This window comes from Erpetoichthys calabaricus, chromosome 12, assembly GCF_900747795.2.
Source record: "Erpetoichthys calabaricus chromosome 12, fErpCal1.3, whole genome shotgun sequence".
NCBI lineage: Eukaryota > Metazoa > Chordata > Cladistia > Polypteriformes > Polypteridae > Erpetoichthys > Erpetoichthys calabaricus.
The window spans coordinates 160,591,175-160,619,108 of record NC_041405.2 but is presented as its reverse complement, the minus strand read 5'-3'; the positions used below and the strand labels follow the sequence as shown (position 1 = coordinate 160,619,108).

At 40.9% G+C, this 27,934-nt stretch overlaps 1 protein-coding gene across 9 annotated transcripts in view; it reads right to left on the bottom strand.

Annotated features, from left to right (window-relative positions):
• nfic (nuclear factor I/C) overlaps positions 1–27,934 on the bottom strand; it is a 491,683-nt gene that overhangs the window by 324,905 nt on the left and 138,844 nt on the right. The window lies entirely within an intron of this gene.

Genomic DNA, 27,934 nt, shown 5'->3' with positions numbered 1-27,934 from the left:
AGCGAAAGCGCCCCTATCTGTCAAAGTTGGTGTAGTCTCGACAGGATTCTCTGGCCGTCAGTTTGGCAAAGGATCTGTATTTAAAAATTTACTGTGGACAGAACCCTAAGAAGGCAGCGTCACAACACGTGGAAAAAATCGTCACAAGCCCCGTTTTCCAAGACCGTCATGGGGAAAAAGAAGAACAAGCAAAGCAGTAACACAAGTGGAGGTCTAGCACTTGGCATTGCTTGCGCTCAAGACGAGCCATGGAGCGGTTACGTGCTTCAGGAGAAGCATCCAGAAGAGGACGATGGCAATGAGGTATGTGCCGGGAGCGAATTTGAAAACTTATTTAAAATAACGCATTTTGTCCCGTGCGCATACATCCCAGGGTTCTATCCGGAGGTTCTGCGGGAGGCAGGAAAGAATCCCGAAGATGGTGACGGTGACGGGCACTCACAACCATGGAGCCGACGAGCGAGAAAGACTTCCGCATGCTGGGTGCCGGCGACGGACACGTGACCCACCCCGAAGGATTGTGGGAAGGAGAAGGTCCGTGTCCAGCTGCTTGTGGCTTCACCCAGGAAAAGACGGACTTGTTTTTTCCGAAGGGGAAAGGGGAGGCGAGCAAAGCACCGCTCTCCCTACAAAAAGGTAAGGAGGTCCGGGAAGTGACTGATCGGTCCGTCAATAAATTGAGACAGACGGATCGCAGTCAGCCAAAAGCAGCACCGCGGATCTCCAAGGAGAACTCCAAATCCCAGGCTCCTTGCGGAACCTGTCAGAGCACGTGCCAGGAGCGGGCGTGCTCATTGGCTCCCAGCCGGAGGGTAAGGCTAGTGATCTCCTGAGCATACCTCTGGATGAATTAAGTAACTTTTTGGATGTGCGCGAGCTGGAGAAGTTGCTTCAGCCCGTGCACAGTTTCTTACAGGTTGTGCAGACAATCCAGAAGATCGTTGCGGACTTGGGAGCAGCAGCTGAAGCTCCTATAAAAAGATTGGACGAATACCTGCGGCGATCCTCTCGGGAGCCACCTGTATTAATTAATGCGGTGGTACAGGTAAGTGAGACCCGTACCGTAAATCATAGAGGGACACAGTGTGAACCGGGCCCACGATTAATTAGTAGCGGGTGCCAAGTCACTACAAGCCCTACATGAGAGTATGGAGTGATGACAGAAGGGACAGGGGAAGCACCAATCGAACTGGAGCAGCTGAAAAGTGCTGTCTCCCGGAGCGAAGCAGTGCTGAAGACGCCGCCCCAGGTTAATTATAAATCGAAGGGGACGCAGACAGTAAAAGGGCTCTCTTGTACCCATAGAGAGACCCAAACTGTGGTCAAGCCCCAGAGTAAAAAGAAGATCCCAAAAATAAAACAGGGGTCTCCTGACAAAGTAGAGCAGAGAACTGAGAGCTTCTGCGTCTGGGAGGGTGGAGGATTATTGATTATTGATTGTGTATTGTTTATTGAAGTATAGTGGAGGCACTTCTTGTGTGATTTTGGGTTATTGTACAAAAATAAATTGTATTGTATTGTATTGTATATAGTGCTTCTTTTTTCAATTGATCTTCATGTGTATTAAAGTCCTACTTCAATAAAAAATAAATAATCAATAAACAAAAATGATCACAAAAAAAAAAAAAACAAAAAAACAAGACCCAGGTGTAAGTGGGATCAAAGTCAGCCTGGTCATTAGTTGACTCAGTTTGAATCTTATTCTTGTTTGGCTGCTGGTGAAAGAAAAAAAAACAAAACACTTGAGATGCAAGTCAATAAAAATCAAGGCAAACATACGATGTTCCATTAGCATTAGCAATAGGTTACTAATGGAGAAAGTGGCAGTGTTTGGCTGCTGTCAAATTCAGAATCCTAAATCTGAGAGCATGGGAGAAAAATCAGCACTTAACCATTTTAACAAGCAGAAGGATCAACAAGAGCCAACTACTCAAAGCGAGTTCAATCAATCAATGGATATCTTATTCCATTTACAGCACACTTCATGACAAGGCAGGGAAACAGTTGACAATCAAGATCACCCAACACATAATCAATTATAAGGAAGCAAAGTCTGGAGTAAATTGTGAGATAATGGAGTATTTGAGCATGGTATAAAAAGTGCAGGGTAACCAGAAGGATATCTCATTTGAGAATATTTACAGAAAAAGAAGCTGGTTAAAAAGAAAGGCAGATGTGTCCAGCAAAGAGAGTGAGATCCATGGGTGGAGCAGGTTCAGTCATTGCAGCTCCTGAGTCGCCTCCAAGCCACAACAACAACAAAATAACCACAACAACAGAAACCACGCAAATCAATCATAACACAAATAATAAAATGTCTGAATTAGCACATGCCGCCTTCATTTGGGGTGTCCATAAGAAATGTAACGACTGACTTCATGCGGTAGGAGGACATAATGAACAACAACATTTATATCTAGAGTTCATGTTGATGCAAGAGACAAATTCAAAGTGCTTTACAAGATGTCAAAGTAGTAGTTATATGCAAACAAATTCAAATTAAATAAGAAAAATGATGCACAACTAGTATACAAAAATAAGTAACGCACACTTACATAAGACAGATATATAATTAAGAGAAACAGAGTCCTTAAAAATTGATTTTTTTTTTTTTTTTTTTATGTCTCTGAATGACGGATTGATGATTAGGTCAGTTGGCCAGGGTGGACAGACAAAAAATAAATAAAACAAGAATAATCACAGCATAGACTGGAAATACTAAACTGTGTGCTTCAATTTAAATGTCTAAATACTCTCGATTGCAATAGAAGTTTGTCATTTTCACCCTCTGATACAGGTCCATAGTGGGCTAGATGGTGCCTAGTAAAGGATCAAACATCATAATATTCATGATTGTTGACCATGAAATAGTCTAAAACTATCCCCCCACATGCTCATGTCTGACGTTTGTCTTTTTAAACCTTCTAGGAGTAGCTCTAAGAGGACAAGGACCTCCAGTAAGTAATTAAAAATTCATATTCATGATCAGCAACCTCAAAATAACATAAAACGACACTCCACATGCCTAGATTACCAGTCTTTTTCAAAGTTTAGTGAAAAGGGGTAACTTTGACCCTTCGTATTCCATTAGGGGATCGGATTATGTGGCCTGCATAACTTCAAGTCCTTCTGATAACCTTTTTGCTAAAGACAACTATTGCTTGACTTTTTACCATAAGTGTATCATTTCCTGTAAAAAATATGGTCCAAAATTGCCTCAGAATAAGGGTTTTTCAGGGCAAGAGGGCCAAAAATAGGGAGGAGGGGCCACAAAATACTTGATGTCTTGCATAAGTAGACATCAAGACAACTCAAATAGTATATCATACAGTATGTGAGGGTTTACTTGTACCACTGAGTCAGAAGGCTCCGGACAAACAAAAAGCGATTTCATGGCATTCACAATTTTCTGCTTACAGTTAGGCCCATAAATATTTGGACAGAGACAACTTTTTTCTAATTTTGGTTCTGTACATCACCACAATGAATTTTAAATGAAACAACTCAGATGCAGTTGAAGTGCAGACTTTCAGCTTTAATTCAGTGGGGTGAACAAAACGATTGCATAAAAATGTGAGGCAACTAAAGCATTTTTTCAACACAATCCCTTCATTTCAGGGGCTCAGAAGTAATCGGACAATTGACTCAAAGGCTATTTCATGGGCAGGTGTGGGCAAGTCCGTCGTTATGTCCTTATCAATTAATCAGATAAAAGGCCTGGAGTTGATTTGAGGTGTGGTGCTTGCATGTGGAAGATTTTGCTGTGAACAGACAACATGCGGTCAAAGGAGCTCTCCATGCAGGTGAAAGAAGCCATCCTTAAGCTGTGAAAACAGAAAAAACCCATCCAAGAAATTGCTCCAATATTACGAGTGGCAAAATCTACAGTTTGGTACATCCTGAGAAAGAAAGCAAGCACTGGTGAACTCAGCAACGCAAAAAGACCTGGATGTCCAAGGAAGACAACAGTGGTGGATGATCGCAGAATCATTTCCATGGCTTCACAACAGCCAACCAAGTGAACAACACTCTCCAGGGGGTAGGCGGGCGTATCGATATCCAAGTCTACCATAAAGAGAAGACTGCATGAAAGTAAATCCAGAGGGTGCACTGCAAGGTGCAAGCCACTCATAAGCCTCAAGAATAGAAAGGCGAGATTGGACTTTGCTAAAGAACATCTAAAAAAGCCAGCATAGTTCTGGAAAAACATTCTTTGGACAGATGAAACCAAGATCAACCTCTACCAGAATGACGGCAAGAAAAAAGTATGGAGAAGGTGTGGAACAGCTCATTATCCAAAGCATAGCACATCATCTGTAAAACACGGTGGAGGGAGGCAGTGTGATGCCTCCTTGGGCGTGCATGGCTGCCAGTGGCACTGGGACACTCGTGTTTATTGATGATGTGACACAGGACAGAAGCAGCAGAATGAATTCTGAGGTGTTCAGAGACATCCTGTCTGCTCAAATCCAGCTAAATACAGCAGTCAAATTGATTCATGATCCAGATGGACAATGACCCAAAACATACAGCTAAAGCAACCCAGGAGTTTATTAAAGCAAAGAAGTGGAAGATTATTGAATGGCCAAGTCAGTCACCTGATCTTAACCCAACTGAGCAGGCATTTCACTTGTTGAAGACTAAACTTCAGACAGAAAGGCCCACAAACAAACAGCAACTGAAAGCCGCTGCAGTAAAGGTCTGGCAGAGCATTAAAAAGGAGGAAACCCAACATCTGGTGATGTCCAGGAGTTCAAGACTTCAGGCTGTCATTGCCAGTAAAGGATTTTCAACCAAGTATTAGAAATGAACATTTGATTTCCAGTTATTTAATTTGTCCAATTACTTTTGAGCCCCTGAAATGAAGGGATTGTGTTAAAGAAATGCTTTAGTTGCCTCACATTTTTATGCAATCATTTTGTTTACCCCACTGAATTAAAGCTGAAAGTCTGCACTTCAACTGCATCTGAGTTGTTTCATTTAAAATTCATTGTGGTAATGTACAGAACCAAAATTAGACAAAAGTTGTCTCTGTCCAAATATTTATGGACCTTACTGTAGCTCATATCAAAGAATCTTTCATCACAAAAGTAGAAATCCACAATCAGGACCTGCAAGGATAAAATTTAATAGCACTGCACACAGGAGTTAGCTGAGGTGCTGCAGCCATTGTTCTCTTTGGACGGTGTCAAAGTTTGGAGGTTGGAAAGCTACAGATGGCCACAATTCTAAATTCTCAGGGTTACTTACGCAGGTAGTCAGCTATGATTGTTCAGTGTGGTGAGGCCAGGGTGCAGTAACACTTTTTAATAACTTTTTTTTAACTTTAAGAGAATACTCTTGTGCTACACCATGTACCAAAAATTTTAAGAGAAAAGACAAAAAAATGAAGATGATGTTCAAAACCGCAGATCAATGACATAAATGACCAAAACCACTTCAGAGCCAAAGTCAGTTCCAGAAGATTCCCAAAATAAAGCACGACGTTCACAAAAAATGAAACTAATCTCAGATAAATGAGAGGCTGCGAGAGTTAAATTTTAAGCAGTCACACCAAAAACATCCCAACTCGGTGCACTGTCATAAGGATTTTCATGACAACAGACAACGTGCTAACCTTGATACAGTGGTGCATGGAAGAAAAACAAAATGGCTTTGAAAAAGATAGGGGGAAAAATTGTAAACATCAAAATAAAGACTCAGAATACAAAACTGACAGCATAAAATGAATTCCTGGGTTGGAAAACTATAGAACACATGTATTTATGAATTTTTTTTTTTAGAAAAGCCTGACAAAACACTAAATGGAAACAGAAATTATAACACACTAAATCAATGCGTGTTTAACAAGGAGCCCCAAGTTTGTGCGTGGGTTTCATCTCATAGTCCAAAGACATGCAGCTTATGTGGATTGGGAATGGTAAATCGACCCTGGATGTATGTGTTCACCCTCTGATGGACTGTCCAGGGATTGTTCCTGCCTTGAACCCGATGCTTCCTGGGATAAGCTCCACCTTCCCTGCAATCCTGCTCTGGATAAGCAGGTTAGAAAAATGGAATGGATGGATGAAAAAGGACCTTCACTCATTTCCCCACCATCCAATGCTAAGAATCACTGGAAATAAAGCTTAGTGAACATTTCTCCTTACATTAGATCAGACATTAGATGTTAGATTATCCTATATACCCTATATTTGTCCCAAACAAAAAATGAAAACTTTACAGAAGCTCAACAGTGTATTTATACAGTATATCTAATTTGTGGCCATACGACATGAATGAGAGCAGTCAGATTAGAATTCATGAGTTTTTTATTGCCCATACACATGGGCTGTGCTCTGGCAGCACGACAAATCAACACCAGCATTGCAGACTCCTTTCTCGTACCCACACACCTACTGGTGCAGCAATGCCAGAAACAGCTGTGAAAACAGAAAAAGTGAGCCGTCTATCTTCTTATTGCCTTCTTGACCTAACTACGTACAGCAGACAAACTGTTTGATGCCTGCACTAGCTGCTAGTGTGTCAGTTTTGTGGGTTTTAAAACCACGAGTCATCTCACAAACATGATGTTTTTTGCTGTTGGTGACACAGATGACTCATGCACTAACATACAGTATCAATATGCGCATGCATGCCATTTCAGAGGACATACGCATTCACATTACAGTTAGATCCCCAAGTCACTTGTACTTATGAATGAGAACCATCAAGATCTGAGCAAAACTTCTGAATTAAGCAATGAAGCCTGTATGTATCTGAATGTATCTACTCAGCTCTTAAACAGGAGTTCTGTTAGTCAGAACTGTTAGCCACTCCACTGCTAGGGTCATTATAAAAGGGGAAAAAGGAAAGATAAGATGAATAGCATTTGTAAAAACAAGAAAAACGGCTTACTAGATAACAAACAGAAACTAGAAAACTTAATGAAATACAATGACAAAAAAAGGATAACTAAAGAACATACCACCATTAATAAGATTAACAAATCCATTTATTAGCAGATTAAGAAAACCAATAAGATTAACAAGACCAGCGCTCAGAAGTCATTAATAATAATAATAATTCTTTGCATTTATATAGCGCTTTTCTCACTACTCAAAGTGCTCAGCAATTGCAGGTTCAGGGCCTTCCTTGCTCAAGGGCTCAACAGAGCAGAGTCCCTATTGGCATTTACGGGATTCGTACTGGCAACCTTCTGATTGCCAGTGCAGATCCCTAGCCTCAGAGCCAACTTGATGAACGCCCTGATGTGTACATAGAGGTTCTGCTCAAGCTTTATAATGCACTGGTGAGGCCTCAGCTGGAGTACTGTGTTCAGTTCTGATATCCATAAAAACATAGCAGCACTAGAAAAAGTTCAGGGAAGAGCGACCAGGTTGATTCCAGGACTGCAGGGGATGAATTATGAGGAAAAGTGAAAAGAGCTGAGCCTTTACAGTTGAATTAAACAGAGATTAAGAGGAAACATGATTGAAGTGTTTAAAATTATGAAAGGAATTAGTCCACTGAATCAAGATGGTGAGTTTAAAATAAGTTCATCAAGAACACGGGGGACACAGTAAATCTCACACAAACATTAGTAAGTTCTCCTTTACACAGAGAACCATGGACACATGGAATAAATGACCAAGTAGTGTGGCAGAGAGGAAAAACACAACTTTTTGTTTTTTGGAAGAATTCAATGGATAAGACTAGTGAGCTTTGTTTGGCTGAATGGTCCGTTTTTGTCCAGATCTCTCTCTATCTATGTATGTCTACAAGTCCAAGGAGGTTCTGCTCAAGCTTTATAGCACACTGGTGAGGTTTCATCTGGAGTTCTGTGTGCAGTTTTGGTCTCCAGGGATCAAAAAGACAATGCAGCTCTAAAAAAAGTCCAGAGAAGGCCGGCTGATTCCAGGACTGCAAGGTATGAGTTATGAGAAAGGCTGATGAGTTGAACCTATTCAGTTTGTGCAAACAGAGATTAGAAGGAGACATGATTGAAGTGTTTAAAATTATAAAGGAAATTAGTACAGTGGATCGAGACTGTGACTGTACATTGAGTTCATCGAGGACATTGTTGGACACTTGTTAAAGGTAAATTTTGCACAAATATTAGGAAGGTCTTCTTCACACAGAGAACTATAGACCCTTAGATAAAGTGACCAAGCAGTGTGGTAGAGAGGAGTACTTTAGGGACTTTTAACACTCGACTTACGTGGATAGGACTGGCGAGCTCTGCTAGGCCAAATGGCTTGTTCTCATCCAGATTGTTCTAATTTGCAAAAAATAACAGAATAAACAAATGAAACTAATTTAGGACAAAGTCCAGGCAAAACCATAGCAAATGGAAGAATAACAAAAAAGCATAATACCATTAAAGGGGACAAGAGTACTCCCCTCAAACCAAAGGCTTGTGGTCCCGTATCAAAACCCAACCCCAGTAATCTTATTCCAGGTACAGCTGTTCGTTTTTTGCTTCTTGGAGAAGCAGAGGCCCAAAGCCAGTGGCCTTCTTAAAGACGGCAGCAGCACAGCCCCCTTTGCTGCCCGATGTATTTTCAGCAAAGTAGTTTGGTAAAGTGACTCAAGTGAAACCATAATCCTCTGTGTTAATTCCACAGGGTCGGCCACTAAGATAAAAGACTGTAAACTGCCTCAGTAGGCTGAAGAAAGAAAGAAAGAAAAAAAAAGCCGGACTCGGACTTCCTCCCAGTGTCCATTCTCTCCCCCTCCAGTTCCCTCTCAACCCCACTGTTATTCTTTTGATAAACAGACTTGAAGAATTTGCTGGGCCATGGAAGACAAGAGTTATTTGTTGCAGCAAGGAAATCCTTTCACAGACCCTCCTGAAATGTTGCAAGTGTCAGCAGAGATTTCTAAACCGGCTGTTTAATCAAAAGCATTCAAATGTGGAAAGGTTCCGGCTAGTCTGCTACGAGCAATCCAGAGGAAACCCACTGCAAACTGTAAAGTGAAGCCTGCGTGCATTACTTTAACTGTGCTATGTTCTGTAAACGCAACTGTATGTGACAAGATATTTGTCTTTAATTAAATAAAAGATAAAACACAAAAATGTCACAGGTAAATTATCTTCTTTAAAACTGTAGTGCACTCATAAGGACTCACAAACACACAGGGCTTGGACTTGATTGATTATTTCCATTATAAAAGGCAGTGAGGCTTAACGGTGAAGGCTGTCAGTTCAATCTCCTTCACTAAACTCACTACAGGACTCTGACAGGGTCACTTCACCTGATAGTATTTACATAATTATTTTTGTGAAGTGTCAGATTCGATTTCGGTATAATTTATGTTTTACTTGATGTCATTTATGCTCTGTGTCTTTAAAAGTTTTTCTGTTCCATATTCTTTGTGGGTAGAGCCTCAGGAGGTGGGGGTCACCCTGACATCACTGCTACTGCATCCTCCCTCTAGCTATAAAAACGCTGAGAGCTGGAGAAGTCCAGTGGAGATCCACCAAAGTGTACTTTGTGTTGGTGTTGGGCCAATGCTAAAAGTCTGACTTCGGTACTGATACCAGCTTTCATACCTCAGTACCGGTACCAAAACAGTACCAAGATGCTTCATTCTCTCTGCCTCATCTACGCCTGCACCCTAGGGTTGCACGGTATACCGATACTGAAAGAGTACCAAAAAAAAACAATATTTAAAAATTTACGGTACCAGCATGTTTATTAACTTAAGTACTGGAAGTAAATGGTAGTTTTCAAGCACATTGCACTCAGTTGTTTATTAGTGCAATTAATTGCAAACCCACCACCCCACATTTTAAATAAATATATAAATTACTGTATTAAATCCAGCCTGATTCATCCCGGGGGAAACACTCTTTGAACATATATTGATATAAACGTGCTGGAGACTCCTAAGAGAGAAATCCAAAAATACACCCCCAACCGCACCCCCACATACTGATTTATGTGGTTTGTCCAAGCAGAAGGCACGTGATTGTGTGGCAGAGGCTGCAGCGCCTCACCGGGACTGGGACTGCCAAGTCAGGAGTTTTCTTTCTTTTTAGTCATTCCAGTGTGTGTGTATTCATTTATCTATCTATTTATGTATTAATTCATTTAAAAAGCTTCTGTAAAAAGCCCAACTTCACCCTGGGGACAAATAAAGATCTATGTATTTTTCTATCATACAGTGCCTTTCCTGTCTATCTATCTATTATATAGTACCCTTCCTATCTATCTATTATATATCTAAGTTTTCTTTTTTTTAATTTTCTTCCTTTTTTAGTCATTCTGGTATGTGGTCTGTGGGTGTCGTTTTTGGTGATTTCAAAGTCAGTGATTACAAAAGTGATGTTATTTTTGAATTCTGATGCTTTAGTAGGGACTATCTAGCCCTCTATGGACCTCCATCAGAGGGTGGAAAATGACAAATTTCTACTATTCTACTGTAATATAAAGAGGTGTATTGGGTGAGGATCAATCGAGAGTGAAATTGCAGCACGACACAAAGGAGAATCCAAGGGCTGTAGTTGAACTCTTGCTTTGTTAGTTTTTCTTCATAATGTAAGCACTATAAAGTGTCCACCTTGAACTAAGAGGACTAGTCAGACATGACAGCATGCATTGTTACAACCAGCAAAGGGGTTACTATAATTTTGGAATCCAGCTGGACCCAAAAAGAACAAATTCTTGACTTCTGAGTACAGAGACATCAAGGGAGAGGCTGTGTGGATGACTGATGGGACAGCTAGCAATAACAACAGGGTCACCGTTTAAAACTGCATAAACCTTTGCTTTCTTTCCTCAACCCATTCAACAAATAAACCTGGGCAATGCCGGCTATTTTGACTAGATATGGTAATTAAATGTCTTGGCTGTTCCAATATTTAATATATTTAATAAATAATATATGGCAGAACAACTGGGTGAAGGGGTGGAGGGGTATAACCTGGAAAATGGCTGTTAAGTTAGTGATGATGATAATGATGATGATGATGATGATGACAGAAGCAACAAGGATAAAACCACAGTTCGACAGTCACGAGCCTGCAGCATGACCTGTTGAAGCATTTTGCTGTTCCTGCTCCTGGATTTATATCTGTAACCGAGGGTTTGAATAAATGGATTTTTTTCACTCACTGTGTTCATTACATTCAGCCTCACACCAACAAGCTCAGATTAAGATCTCGGACTGCCATGTCTGATATGTTGCACCACTTTCTACTGGACTAGTTGCCCAATGGAAACTTAACTACTTTTTAACTCCTATTTGTAATAATAGTATAAAATTGTTTTGCCTGGAAGAACAGCATCTCAGACTTAGAAGGTGAACCATTAAGTAGCAACTTGGCAGCTCCCCTCCTAACCCCCCTTTGTCAGTTCAGTCCCCTCTAAGTTTTTTTTTTTTTTGTCCAGCACTTCATGTTTCAGATTTTTTATCCTTTTTTCTCCTTTACCTCCCTGCAAAATGACTGCAGCTCAGATCATTTAGTCAGCACAATCTTCCCTCCCTTCTGCCTGGCTGGGCACATCTCATCGATCTGCAAGGCATTACTGTAACACTGCAAATGTCTTTGACTTTCATCAATGACCTTTCTGTCTCCCGGCCCCTTTTACTCCTCCCTCCAAGAATGAAGATCTCTGCTTCTAGCAGAAGGCGGACTGGGACATGTGGTGTCTATGCTGCTTCTGGCAAACAAGCGCTCCCTTCATTCAGTCACAGATTTGCTTTTTGGACCCCTTCTGGGTAGTGCTGCCCAGAGAGGCTGACTGAGGTTCATGGAAGTGTACAGTAAAGGCCTGAATGGCAGATGGAAAAAGAAAATTCACAAAAAAAAATTAAATTAAAGCCACTGAGATAAAGAAAAATAGGTAGATGGGTACTGGATAATCAAGATATTAAAAAGCCAGGCACGTGTGGCTGTACAGCTTGTCCTCTGTGTCCCACATATGGTGGGTTCTCAGCTACTGAAGAACAAGGAAAAATATTCAGAGAAAAGTGGCCCCAGTTTGCCAAAACAGCTTCTCTAATCCGAGCCCATCTACCCCCAACTGCCTCTTACTGTGGCATTGTAAAGGAACTCACCATGTGGTTAGACCCTGATGAGTGGGACACAGTATCCGGGTGTCGCATTATCTTTCATCAATTGACGCAGTTGCTCTGTGGCCCACTGATAAAGTCACTAAACAGGAGGTAGAGATAAAGTGTGGATTTTCTCACCCTCAGCCATAGAGAGCTGTGAATCTGGACAATAAGCAGTTTACAGGACTCACACCGTGACTAGACATGACACAGTTCAATGTCAGGGCCAGTGATCTATTTAGTGAAGCTGTCCTCATATGAACCTTCAGGTCAGCTTCTAACTTAATGAAGGAGCAGGGTCATGGTCACAATATTATGTTTATTTGACTTCAACAACAGTCCGAGACAACATTCTGGACCAACCTAATGTGGGGGGCACTGTGACAACTTTAATAAGCTGAAAATGTGAACATATTTTATACATTTAAATATAAAGCTGAGGTGCAAGTACAATCTGAGCAGGTCGGGCCTCATCTTACAAGCCTGGTATGGACAGCAGCTCTCAGATATCCAAGGCAAAAGTTGTGATGGGTGTTTTTGGGGGTCAGGGGATTTGTTGTTTGTTTGTTTGTTTATTTATTTGCTGGAACTTCTGTAAAATTTTGACTTTCCCTTGGGAACAAATAAAGTATAATCTATATATCTATCTATAATGACTTCTTAACAGCTACAGTATGTGTTCAATTTCAACCAGGGTTTATTTTCCTTATTATTGTGGTGCCTGTGTTACACTCAGCAAGAAGCAATGCACAAAAGAGGAAATGGAGGTGCCCAGGAGAAGAAACATCAAGAAAGCTAATAATAATAATGTTAACAAAAAGTTTGAACACATATTTTATCACAGCAAAATGCTAGAATTGTAGTCTTTATTGCCTGAAGTAACAGTTGAAACTGAAACATCGGTCCAATCTACTAGGCACACCTGCACAGACGATTCTTTGTTTCGAATCCAGAAACTCAGATGACTAGGAGTTCAATAGAGCAAACCTTTTATTCTACTGGGACAATGATGTCAGTACCACACTCTCCTGGGTGAAGCTGCATAGCGACTGTTGTGAATGAGGAGTCCCAAGCACTAAAGAGTTCCAAAGCATGAAGTTCCAATCACTTCCAGCAACGTAAACTAGAGGGCGATATAATCTGTCAAACCTTGGGTAGCAAGCACCGAATCTTTATAGAATAAAAAAGGTGTATTTCTCAAAAAGCCCTGTAACTACATGAAGCTCCGCAGAGCACACAAGGCAAAATGGGGTTGCCAGCAAGATCAATCCAAGGTGAGCAAGTCTTAATACATAATCCACTGGCAAAATCAAAAAACTGAGCAAAATGATCAAAAATCCAAGGAATCACAAAAGCACAGAACTAAACTGAGAAACACTCACCAAACTCCCAAGAACATTCAAAATGAAGCACTAGGAACTACGGAAGACCCCCTGGATATACAGGGCAGAAGGCAGTTCCTAGTGGTGATTGGCAGGTGGCCCCACCACTTGGGACCAATCACAAAACATAATACAGCAGAGTCGAAAACAAGGAACAATGTAAATAATTAACAAAAGTAAAAATGAACATCCCGTGTCTGCGTGGGTTTCCTTCGGGTACTCCGGTTTCCTCCCACAGTCCAAAGACATGCAGGTTAGGTGCATTGGCGATTCTAAATTGTCCCTAGTGTGTGCTTGGTGTGTGTGTGTGTGTGTGTGTGTGTGCCCTGTAGTGGGCTGGCGCCCTGCTCGGGGTTTGTTTCCTGCCTTGCGCCCTGTGTTGGCTGGGATTGGCTCCAGCAGACCCCCGTGACCCTGTAGTTAGGATATAGCGGGTTGGATGATGGATGGATAGAAAAATGAACATAAAGGACATGAAACAAGGACATGAACCTCAGTCAGGGGAAGAACCCTGGCTGAAATATAACAGCAATGTTAAAGCAACAACTGCTGAAAACAACGGCAATAAAACCAAAATGGTACCAGAAAACTTACAACTACCTGAAAATAAACAAAAAAAATGTCAGAATTTGATACTGCAAACCAAAAAAAAAACCCTATATTTACAAACAGCGCAACTCAGAATAAGTCCTGGAAGACGCATAAAAAAAAATGAGTAATGAATAGGAAACATAACCCAATCTTCATTTGTTTTTAGGTATTATGCAATTTTTGTTAATATTGTTTGATGTAAATATTGTTTAGTTTGTGCATATGCATCAAACTTTTGTGGTAGGATTCCCCAAAATGCAGGGCCAACATGACATCATTACTAAGAGACCGCCCCCAGTCTATTAGAAGTCAGGTACATGACATGGTTCTGAGATGCCCTGAGCCTGCAGCCATGGTCACCCACTCCAGCTGGGGCATCTAGTAGTTCATGAACTGGCAGCCAGGGATGAGGGAGACTCCAGTCTGAGGTGCCAAAAGGAAAAGTTCATTCAGGAAGTGCTAAATGTGCACACAGTGTGATACGATTCAATTTAAATAGCACATCATGTTTTTTTAAAATCCTAAATATTCATTTCAAATCATGGGGGACACATATTTATTATTATTATTATTATTATTATTATTATTAGTAATAACAGGGGCAGATCTTTGGCATGCACCCTGTAACTTGTTAAAGCACTGCTCAGATAGTCTGGGCAAAGACCTCAGCAGTGGCCGGAGCCAACTCAGCTGACAGCTTTGCCTTTGGACTCTTTTAGCTCTGAGGATTTCCTCTTTGCCTCTTGTGGCTTTCTGTGCTCTCTTTAAAATTCTCGACAGATCAGTGCAACCCATGCCAAGAACACCTGAACGCAGACGCTGTCTGTCTCCTCTCTTTCTTTAACGGTGCACCACATTGATCGCGCTGTCGCTACTTCTCAAAGGTCTCAAGGCAGGACGTCTCCTATCTCTTCTCCCAGTGTTAACATTCAGCTTGAATGTTTTTATTTATTAAATAGTTTTGCAACAATGAGTCACATCCAAAAGTAATCATGGTAACAGAATGCAACTCTGTGTGTTAGTAGGTGATATTAAACCTGCACTTTTTAACAGTACTTTACAATGGAGTTTAAAATGAAGCACAAAGAGGCTTGTGGTGGCTCAATGACTTTCATATACAGCAGACTGCAATTACAGTCACATGAAAATAGCTTCAACTGTTGTGTATTAGCAGTGAAGTGTCTGTGACTTGTTTAATTTTCTTAAACATAACATTTTAATTTTCTTAAACATAATATTTTTCAAAGTATACCCAATAAAGTAGTACCTGATAATTACCAATTGAAAAATATCTACTTATACAAAATGACAAACACTAGCATAAAATCCGTATCAATATAAGTCAAAGTGTCAAAGTCAAAGTGAACTTTATTGTCATCTCAACCATATACAAGTATACAGATAGACGAAATTGCAAAGCTCAGGGTCCACAGTATAACAACATGACGTGCAAATAATAAATTAAAAATAGAATTAAAATTTAAATTTAAAATTAAAAAACACAAACAAGATATTTTGCAAAGACAAGACAAAGAAGTAGCAGCAATATTGATATGTAAGATATGTAATATAATAAATAGATAAATAAATAATAGATATAGATAATACAGAAGTGATCAGTGTATGATAATAGTTGTTTAAGATGTGTAAACAATGACAGGTCAGAATGTTTCACAGCTAAAGGATTTCAAGAGTGTCAAAATACTGAAAGGTCAGTAGGAGATTTTCAGTTCTTTTCTACCTGCACACTCGTCTTTGCAGGACAGTGGCTCGCATGTATAAAAGTTCTGTTTTTAAAGGTGGTTGAGGCCGTGTGGAAGATCCCAGGGAGCAGCCTGGTGTTAAGGAGTCTAACAGCTTGGTAGTAAAAACTCTCCTGCAGCCTGGCAGATCTGGCTTTGATGCTGCAGTATCTTCTCTTGGATGGCAGAAGTGTGAAAATTCCATATGAGGGGTGTAATGGGTCCTGCACAATGCTGCAGGCCTTGTGGACACTGCATTTGTAAAATATGTCCTGTAGTGAAGGGAGAGGCACCCTAATAATGTTCTCTGCTATCTTCACTATCCTTTGCAGGCACTTGCGGTCAGATATGTTGCAGTTGCCATACCGGACAGTGATGCAGCTGGTCAGAACACTCTCAATGGTGCCTCTGTAGAACATGGTGAGGATGGAAGAGGGAAGATAATTGCATAAAAGTGGAAAAGGGACTGAAATAAGTTTCCATTTAACTATTATAATTAGTTAAAACACAGTAACCCATTAAAATTACATAAACGAGTAAGAACTTGGAAAGGAACTGATTTGTCATATAACGGGATTGCGATTGGCACATGAAAGGCTTGCCGTGATTGTTCATGCACATCTGGGACAGAGATCAGAGTCTTAAGCCACTGAAGGCGCCCGCCGCTTGACATCTCTGTCCATTTTTAAACCCGTCCTGTGTTTATATCAGTTAGGGCAGCTGCGCCTTTTCCGTGATATTAATGAGTTCAAACGGCATTTAGGTGCAGGATAATAATGTTGGTTCTTTGCAAAAATAATACACAAATAACACTGTATAATCAATTCAGTCTTACATGTGTTGACATAATCGCTTACCTCTTCCATTTATCTCCAGAGAACTGACTTTTTTTGTGCTCTACTAAACTATTACTAAAGCACCAGGAGAGCGCGCTGCTGTGTGAGCTGTTTGTGCAAGTGTGGCCTGCCCTGGTGTCTGACTGACTTGCATTGAGATGGGCCTAACTACAGCCTGCAATAATTATGATGTAGGACAGGTAATGCCCACAAAGTCCATCATGAAACGCCCTTTGAGTCAGATAACCCTCTTACAGCTCTAATCTTAACCAGGCATGCGATGGGTGTTTTGTGATGTTGGGGTGTTACGTGACTGACCTCACAGGCACTGTAGTCTGAAATTACACTCTGTTGCTCGCACTGGGCATCCGAATGGCAGTCATAAGAGCAGGAGGAAAATACACAAAATCTACACGTCCAAGGTAAAACTGAAAGAGAAAACGCGTTCCTAATTGAAGTCACACAGAACGTTTTTCTGCTTTAAAATGAATGAATTTGCAAATTCTCCAATGCTTTCAATAGGAAATTTTGAAAATTTTAAACTTTGTACAGCGTAATCTGTTTGAGATATTCAGAACGAAAAATCAAACTGTCTTGACAAATTTCTTGGAAGAACAAGTGTGCCACATCTCAACAAAATTGGTCCACAGGGGGCCGAGTTGTTTCATGTGGACAGACTGATGGACAGACAGACATCGCCTTTTGCAATTGGTGCTTCATACATTACATGCGGACGCACCTAAAAACAGTTATGGCAACTCTTCATGTGATAGAATGTATGATGAAGCCACTGATGAAGAACAGACTCACTGATTGATGAAGAGCCACAGAAATGCACAGCAGACTGTTTCCAGAGATGGAAAATGTTGGTTCTGTTCCTACAGGGGATCACTTGTTAGGCAAATTTTAGAATACCATGCCACCACTTACAAAAATGAAAGGACACTATAAATGTGGCACAAGAACAAGAAGTCCTGCTTTTTTTTCCACTACTGTTTTGTAACTGTGGATGTTAAAAGTGAAACATTTTGGTGACTGCACCTTTAAATTTGTCCACCCTTCCCCAGAGCCTACCTAACAAAAAAAAAAAACCACCAAGCCTCTTATCAGTGGCCAAGCATTTTTAAACCTATTATGGAGGTCAAGTAACCTACAGGCTATCCCTGGGACCCAAACATCTTGGGTTAAGGGCACATAGGGGGGAGGGAGAAGAAAGGACCCGGTGGCAGCAGCCGAGGGCCCTCAAAGCATCACAGACAGGAGGCGGCTTGAAGGAAAAAGAATGCCATTTGTTTCCACTGCCAACGCCTGTATGATATTTACAGCTAATCAATCATGTTGCAGAGTAAACGTAAGTCAGTTCAGATTCAGATTATTTTCTTAGCCAAAAACAAATAGGAAGACATTTATTAAATAAAAATGCAAGCCATGCATTTAATTGTGTAGTCCATCAACTTAATAATCACATCACTGAAGCTGTCTGCAATCAGCAGCGCTAACAGAACTCTTAAAAGAGCATGCAAAACAACTTCACTCAATAAACAAAAAAAAATAAAACAGCCTGCATACTGCTTTTGTTTCGCTGTCACAATTATGGACTGCTTTGCCACATAATAAATGGCAATGTATAAGAACCTGAGAACTAATTACTATCTTGCAGCCGGAACTGCTCATCTTTTGGTTCACGCTAACTGATCCTGTCAAATCTCAGTGACCTGTGTGAGTTCTGAACTGCAAAGCGACCGTGACGGATTATCGACTGCAGGAGAACTTCATCCTCTCCGTCATTCTGCAAGGACTGTGATACTGTCAGACCTGAGTGAGACTCATGGATTTTGAATGCTCTATAGATGGACTCGGTCAGAACTTGGCATGCTTCTGTCTGATGCCAGAGTACAGGACTTCTGTCAGATCTCACAATCAAATATTTTCATACACTACCAGTCAAAAGTTTTACAACACCTCAGTTTTTTTTTCAGTTTTAATGGAAAAGCACACAGTTTAACGACTTAATGTTTCATGAAATCAAGGCATACAACAAATAAAAAATAAGTCAAGGAATCATTAAGTGTACAAAATTGTATTCATATTTTTAATCCAACACAGTAGCTACAGTAGTAGGCAGACCCTCTGTGTTTTTCCCAGTTGATTCTGGGGTTCGTCAGGGGTGTGTTCTGCTCCTACTCTGTTCAATGCTGGCATGGACTGGGTGTTGGTGTTGGTCGTGGGGTCCAGTGGCTGTGGGGCATCTGTTGGTGAAGGAAGATTCATGGATCATGACTTTGCTGTCGATGCTGTGATCATTGCACAGTCAATGGAGGCTCTGATCAGGGCACTCAAGAGACTGAGTGAGGAGTCTGAGTGTCTGGGCTTGCGAGTGTCCTGATAAAAACCAAGAGCCAGGTCTTTAATGACCTCTTGGGCACGGCCATCAGCAGTGTGTCTGTCTGCGGAGAGAGTGTCGACCTTGTTGAGAGGTTTACTTACCTCGGCAGTGACATTCAGGTCTCTGGTGACTCTTCCTATGAAGTCAGTAGACGGATTGGGAGAGCATGGGGGGGTCATGAGGTCGCTGGAAACGGGTGTGTGGCACTCCCAATATCTAAGTCCAAGTGTAAGGAGTCCTGGTGCTTCCTGTCTTGTTATATCCAGTGACCTGAGACAAAGACTGGACTCCTTTGTACTGTGTCTCTCCGGAAAATCCTTTGTGTTGCTCACGGGGTCCCGAATGTGGCACATTACCTGCATTGTGAGGGAGCGTCAGTTACGGCACTACAGCCATGTGGCGCGTTTCCCCAAGGGTGATCCGGCTCGTAAGATCATCATTGTCGGGGACCTGAGTGGCTGGACCAGGCCAAGGGGTTACCCACTTAACACCTGGCTACGGCAGATAGAGGGTCATTTCCGGAGGGTGGGACTGGACCACGTGTCTGCCTGGGTGGTTGCAAACCGGGATCCAGAGTTGTTTCGTCGTGTAGTGGGTGCGGCAATGTGCTGTACCAATGCATGCTCCCCAACTTGACTTGACTTGACAGTCGCCACCATTTTCTGATATAACAGCTAAACTGTACTAGCCCTTTTGACTCAGAGTGCCAGTCACTCTCTGCCAGTCACCAAGTTTGCCTCCAGCAAAAGAATCACAGACCATCACACTTCCTCCTCCATGTCTGACAGTTGGTGTCACACACTGAGGAACCATCACCATCACCATCTCAATGATGTATAAACACCCTGCATGATGAACCGAAGATTTCAAAGTTTGCTTCATCAGTCCATAAGACTTGCTTCTAGTCTGCAGTAGTCCACAGCTGGTATTTCAAGGCCCCATTTTGTCTTTTAAAGAATGGCTTTCTAACTGCCACTTGCCCTGTCAAACCTGCAGCACAAAGTCTCCTCTTCATAGTAGAAACTGAAACTTGCTTTTGTCAACCCGCTCTGTTAAGCTGTTGGGCTGTGAAGTGTGTACGATAACGCAAGCCTGTGACCCTCAGAAACGTGTCTTCTGATTGGCTGGTGACTTTGACTCTGACAGATCTCTTCCAGTTTTCAATTGCCATGGGATTGTGTAGGACACCATTTCTCTAAATGAAAGGCCTACACTTCTAAGGGTGATAATGCTCTGTCTAATTTCATTTGTTAACTGCAGTTTTCCTGCCATTATACAGTGTAATATTGTCCAAGTAGTACTTCAGAGGGTGTAGCAACACGGCCTGTTCCGACTCTGCTTTAAGAGAGACAGAGGGTGTTTAAGGAACCAACGAAAGTTGGGACACCTCTGCAGACTGTTTGCTTCAACTTGCAAGGCTTCATTTACTTTAATTTACTATAAAACATCTGTAGGCTGTAACCTATTAGTTGCTCCCCGAAGAAGGCTCATTTGTAATATTCTAAAATTTACTATATTTTCAGTTTTTGCTAACATAAATTTTAAATTTAAACCTCTAAGAGTTTACTGATTACCTTTCCACCATTTTAAGCCATTCATTGCATTTCAACTGATTACATTTGTAGAAAAACTGGAGTGTTCTAAAACTTTTGACCAGTAGTATACATATTGTAGTGGGCTTGATCTTGGTTACACAGGGAGATGGAGTCTGTGGCTGAGCTGGAAACCTTGTGGACCCCAGCCCACTCAAGCACACTACAGAATCATACATTCTAACTTCTTTTAGACTGATCTTGGCAAATCTCAGTGTCCTGCACTGATGTAGGGTAATAACCAGCAAATGGTATTCTTGCTGAAGAGAATCCTCCCAGCACCTTCAGAGACTCTCATGAACTTAGACCTCATCATCCAAGAAATTATCTACCCACAATCAAACTGACTACAGCAGGTCCCCTTAATTCATGTATAAATTCAAGAGGAGGATTAAATCCTGTCTTACCTGAACACCCATGTGAAACTGCAAAGCAGTCCTTACAAGCAACAACAGTCATGGTTGTCTGCTTTTAACTACTAAGTCTTACAAACCCTCTACGACCCCCAAATATTGTGTTTTAATTTTTATCTGCTGGACTACTTTGGCCAAAGCAGCTTACCGAATCATAATACTGTTGCTACAACTCTTTAGATATACTGTATACATAAATTTGAGCAGCCCAAGCAATTTCAATTTAACTGACATGGATGCCAATTAGGCCAAATCTCAACACACATTCGGGTTTATTAGCTTGATGAAGATTATGTACTGAAAAATGGAAGTCAGGACTGAGCAGAAATCCTGGTAATTTGAAGTTCAACTTTTGCAGCAATAAGCCCAGATGGCTTTCAAATGGATCCTGTTCGATAGATATGTAAGGCAGTATATATAGATATACTGTAGAGAGATATAGATAGACATATATAGATATAGCTGCGGTGGGCTGGCGCCCTGCCCGGGATTGGTTCCTGACTTGTGCCCTGTGTTGGCTGGGATTGGCTCAAGCAGACCCCCGTGACCCTATGCTCGGATTCAGCGGGTTGGAAAATGGATGGATGGATATATAGATATAGATAGATAAATATGCCTGTTGGGGTAATGTGCCAGTCTAGATTCTCGCAGGGCTACATGGGGTTGTAACTGGGGCAGGCAACCCTGTAGGGGGGTTCAGGGCCCACTAGAGGGAGCTGTTGGGGGTGATCAGTTTCCCTGCCCTGTTCTGTCTGACCTGGAAGTGCTTCCAGTGCTTTGTTACCCACATTTGTTATTTCGGTGTTTTGAGTACTGAAATCTGTGTCTCCTGTGACTCTTTGTTATCAGCTCTCTCCTCTTAACAGCAGTCCTTTTGATGGAGTGTGATGCATCGCTTAATTCAAGTGCATATTTTGCAATTAATATTTCCATGAATAACGCTGCAAATTCTATCAAACATACATCAACTACTACAGTATCATAACGCTGAACAGAGAGCACACAAAGCACCTGCCACACAATATAGTTCATGCTTACCATTCGTCTGTTGATGCTGTTGAATGCCAACATATAATCTGATGCTTCAGAGAAGTGTTTCCCTTGCATTAGGTTATGTTTTTTTAAGACATGTAATGTGCTCTCTGCACATGTAACACAATTTAAATGTCTTGTAGGGATTTTTTAGGAGACTTTACAAGTGCAGATGGCTCTTTGCAAACAGAAGATGAGAGCACCTCTGATCTTTGCAGTTCAGATTCACCATCCTACTTTGAGCACTGCCTTCATGAAGCTTTGGACTGGTTTAGAAATGTTACACTCAGTGAGATGTTTAATTGTCCTCACCCAGTTTTAAGCAAAATCACTTGTGGTTGTTTCCAGATATGTATATTATACATCTAGCTTCAGTGACACTAGCTCTGACATTTCCAATATAGTTCCTCTGTGTTATGGCACTAGTCCAGCCTGTCACTGATGTAGACCCCCAAGTATAAATATTTGGACTTCAGTGCTGCTGTCAAAACACCACCTGTACCAGGATTAGAACTACTTAATTCTACCATTAATTCTTCAAGGAGTCTCACCCTCTCAGATCTCATTGTCCTGTGCATTTTTTCTTTCTACTTTTAAACTGATTAGGCATCTTGTGCCACCTTTACCTTCCTCCTTTTGAAACTGACATTGTCAAATCTTCCTGTCCTGCACCAGAGCAAAACAGCCAACCAATCCTGACAGATATCATTATCCAGTACATTTTTTTCCTTAATCCCACAGCGACAGTAATCCTGTCAGACATTAATATCCTCCACCACTGCCAGGCTGCAAATCAGTTTTAACAGATTTCAAGTACCCATCTTGCATTTAAAGGCCCAGCCACCCACAGGTACTGCTGTCCTCCATCATCAAATATCAAGTGTAAAGGGACCGTCTTCAGAGACAGGTCATGCAACTCTCCCCCAAGAGCACTTCTTTTCAAAATGCCCTTTTCTTTGGGGATCAGACAGTCTTCTGGGTGATTGCAGGCCCTTTTTACATGTTGATTCTCCCAGAAACGTTTCCCTTTACTGTGTCCTCATAATGTCATCCCCAAACACTCCCCCACCCCCAATTCACACACAAACATCACATACACAGTAGTACACAAAATTTTTCAAATGATGCTTACAGGTCTTGAATGTTTTTACGAACTCACATGCTAAAGAAGCAACTTTATAAGACACGTTTAGTTCATTTTCAGTAAGTATTTTGAATTTGCCACACTAACGACATTAACCCTTTAAATTTAGCCTTATTTGTGTCTGTTTTCTGCTACTTTGACTTAACTGGCTATAATATCATCATCATCTTTCACTTAATATTCATCTTCTACACCCCAAAGTAAAGGTCAGACACTACTCTTTCAGAATGCGTTTAACCCAAAAATGCACTTTGAATGTTATTCTTATTTTCATAAATGTTGGAGTAAGCTTCCAAAAACAACAAAAGTCAGTCATTGTCCAACCTGCCATATCCTAACACAGGGTCACTGGGGTCTGCTGGAGCCAGTCCCAGCCAGCACAGGGCACAAGGCAGGAACAAATCCCAGGCAGGGCGCCAGCCCACCGCAGGGCACACACACACATACACAACAAGCACACACACTAGGGACAATTTTAGGATTGCCAATGCACCTAACCTGCATGTCTTTGGACTGTGGGAAAAAACTGGAGTATCTGGAGGAAACTCACACAGAATGTTGGACTGTGGGAAGTGAACACAGGCCTCCTTATTGCGAGGCAGCAATGCTACCCACTGTGCCACCGTGCTGCCCCCGCTACAAAAGTGTCACCAAATATGTCAGGAACACCCAGAAAAAACTATTATTAAATATCTACAAGTATCATGTCTAGTTTTACTATTTGGAAGTAGTACAAAAAACAAGATTTTTTTCCTCTGCTCTTACTGTTTTCAAAGAAGTGTCCACAGCATAAATAGGCATTATTGAAGATCATTGGCATTGTACCATATTGAAGGGCAGAACTTACTGTCAGAGTACATATAGTTGGTAAATATTATATATATATATATATATATATATATATATATATATATATATATATATATATATATATAGTTGAAATAGTTTACTGTCAAATAAATGCAAAGAGTACACGACACATGTTTCGCCCTCATATATATATATATATATATATATATATATATATATATATATATATATACACACACAGTATATATATATTATATATATATAAAATCCAACATCTGTCTGTCTGTCTGTCTGGTTTTCACAAGAGAACTACTTAACAAATTTAGATTGTTTTTTTTTCTAGAATTTGCTTGAACATTCTGGTTGATTTTGTGTCTTCTCTCATATATAATACACTACCGTGGCTGTCCGTTTGTCTGTCCAGGATTTTAAATCACCGGTAGCTCGCAAACCATTTGAAATATTGACCAGAAATTTGGTCTACGATCCTCTTTCGGGGTGATGATTGACCTCCAGGATTATTCCTCTTTTTATTTTTATTTTATTTTATTGTAGAATCAACTCTTGGCGGGGCCAGTAGGGTGGCCATGCGGCGCATGCATACGGGCACCATTTTCATCCCTACCACCTTTGCCATCACTTCCTCTACTTATTCATATCTTAAATCATTCTTGAGGCAGCTTCAAGACTTAAGTGCCGGCCTAAATGAAAAATTAAAGAAAACGTACTAAGTAATTGCAACACAAACACTGACTTATTCAGTTTTAATGCGAAAAGATGCCGGCAGAAGAGAAGACGCGAGCCGCTAGGGTGGAGAAAAGAGCTGCTCAGGAAACAGCAAGTGCATCAACCTCTGAGTAAACGAATGGTAAATGTACAGAGAAAGAGAATGAGAACTACAAGTCAAGTGTATTCACTGCACGTTATCATTATAGCAGTGCGCCGTTACTGGTGTATCATAGTTTGCTTGTGGCACCGATTTATTTGCACGAATCTGAGAGAGACCAGTGGGCCGAGGGTAGGGGGGCGGGCACCAGCCTCCGGGGTGCTCCTTACCTCTGCTTAGCTAGCGAACGAGAGAACAGATTTAGATCAGGTTTTTTTGTATAATTTGCTGAAAATTCTGGTTGATTTTGTGACTTCGCTCATTGCGCTAAGAATCACAGTTCACTTGCAGGAGCGATATGTTCACGCTAATCTGAGACAGAGGCTGCAGGCCGAGGGGAGGGGGAATCGCAATGTCTCCTCGCTCTCCTGTTTCACTATTACGTGGGTGGAGCTGCGGGGGACGGCAAGTATTATATAAATGATACTGCATATCCAAATTACAACACAAATAGTTGCAAGATTCAAAAACATCTTTCAATCCTATTTTTTGTAAAAACTGATTTATTTGTATGGAATGATAAAAATTACACAAAAAAAAAAAAAAACATCTTTACAAAATAAAAAAAATCCTTAAATATAGAAAGCTGAAAATCCCCTCGCCGTCAGCTTGTATGCATTTCCATCAGGATGTTCAAGAAAGCCATTAGGAAGGTTGGAGTCAGATGTAGCCAGGATTACAAAAATTCAGCAGTCTTTGAGGGGAAAAAAGAAAAACATTGCCACGTGGCATCGAGTATGCAATATGGACAGCATTTTAACAGCAAAATACTGTGCTTTAATTACAGCAGTGAGTACATTCATGATTTCATGTAGTTTAAAAAAAAATATGATGTGACACCATTTCCAAAACAATGCGGCTGAGTTTAAAGGGTTAAGCTTTTGGGACGTCTATAAATCTATGAGCTCATTCCTCTTATCACGTATGGTCTAGCTTATCTGAGTTTAGGATTTTGAGTGGGAGACTAAAGGACATTCATCAATTTAAAACTGGGGTGCCCTATGCTTGAAATCACAATTCTAGTGAGAGCAGAATCCTCCATTTATTTACCAAACTAAAACAAGTTTCTTTGCAATTTTTCTCTGGATTTCTAACAGGACCCGGCCTCTGCTCTGATCAGAAGCACCTCTACACCACAAAGCTGTCCCCGCATACTTCACTGTAGGGATTTTGTTTCTTCAGGGATGGTCGTTTTTGATTTGAGCTTTGAATTTTGTCTAGAAAGCTCAGTCTCATCTGACCTCAAGGTCTCTACTCAAACGTATTTCTGTCTACTCTTGCGCTTTCTGTCAAACTACAGATGATTCTTCTTGAGTTACCGTCTCTGTAACACTGGCTGCTGTTACTCAGAGCCCCTTAAATCACTGACTGATGGGCTTTTACTCCAATCTCAACTTGGGAGGTCTTTTAAGGTGACTGGTGGCTTCCTGACAAGTCTCGCTGCTCAAAGTTTTGCTCAGAGTTTTGACAGATGTGTTCAGGTGGTGTGGACTTTAGGGGTGCTCAACAGCTGACCCTGAACTCAAATGATCATTGGGAAGACAAAGGTAACAACAAAAAATGGGAATGTATTAACTAAAAAAGAAAACGTAATGCAATCAACAGGGTGCAGAGTACAACAGGGCATAAACAGCAAAGCCTTTACCTGCATGGCCCACAGTGCTCAGCATAAATGAGTATGACCCTTTGTTCTGATGTTCACTGAGAAATGAATGAAAATGTCAAGTTTTCAATTTGCAGAGTTTTGAAATGAAATTTATTAAACATTTATTTAATTAACAACATAAAAGCCTGGTCACCAAAAATAATAAAATTTATTGAAATAAGGTGCTGCAAAAATGAACACACTCTATAACAAATCCCACCAAACATAATATCTAATACAGCCTCTATTATTTTAACAACAGTACCAACTCTTCTAGACACAAGTTGTTGACATACTGCCACGTTTATCATTAGAACTTTAGATCAATCTATACGAGCACAGGCCATTTAGCTCAACAAAGCTTGCCAACTTGAACCACTTAATTCCTCAAAAATAACACTAGGTCAAGTTTTAAATGTCCCTAAATCTCTACTGTCTACCACACTACTTGGCCACTTATTCCTTGTGTCTGTGGTTCTCTGAGTGAAGAAAAACGTCCGAATGATTGTGTGACATTTAACCTTAACAAGCTTCCATCTGTGTCCCCGTGTTCTCGATGAACTCATTTTAAAATCACAGTCTCGATCCACTGGACTAATTCCCTTCAGAATTCTAAACACTTTTATCATGTCTCCTCTTAATGTCTGAAAAGGCTCAGCTCTTTTAATCTTTCCTCATTACTCATCTCCTGTAGTCCTGGAATCAGCCTAGTTACTCTTCTTTGGACTTTTTACAGCACTGCTATGTCCTTTATGTAGCCTGGAAACCAACAGAACTCCAGATGAAGGCATCACCAGTGCATTACAAAGCCTGAACATAACCTCCCTAGACCTGTACTATGTGCATCAGGGCACCATATACATCTGTGAGACTTCTTAAAGGTTTCTGGAACTGTCTGGAAGTTGAGATCACTTCTACTCCTATATCTTTTTCATGTGGTGACTTTTCAGACCTCCCATTGTGTATTCAAACCTCACATTTTTACTTCATACTGTAATTCTTTTCCAGCTGTGTCCCCATGTTCTTGATGAACTCATTTTAAGATCACAGTCTCGATCCACTGGACTAATTCCCTTCATCATTTTAAACACTTCACTCATGTCACTTCTTGATCTCCTTTTGCTCAGCTCTTTTAATCTCTCCTCATAACTCATCCTCTGTAGCCTTGGAATCAGCCTAGTTGCACTTCTCTGGAGTTTATCCAGTGCTGCTATGCTGTTCTTGTAGACTGGAGACCAAAACTACACACAGTACTCCAGATGAGGCCTTATGAGTGTGTTATAAGGCTTGACTAGAAACTCCTTGGACTTGAACTCCACACATCAAGGCGCTATACTGTATAACCTGACATTCTGTTAGTCTTCTTAATGGATTCTGAACACTCTCTGGCAGTTGATAGTGTACACTACAACTCCTAAATTCTTCTCATAAGG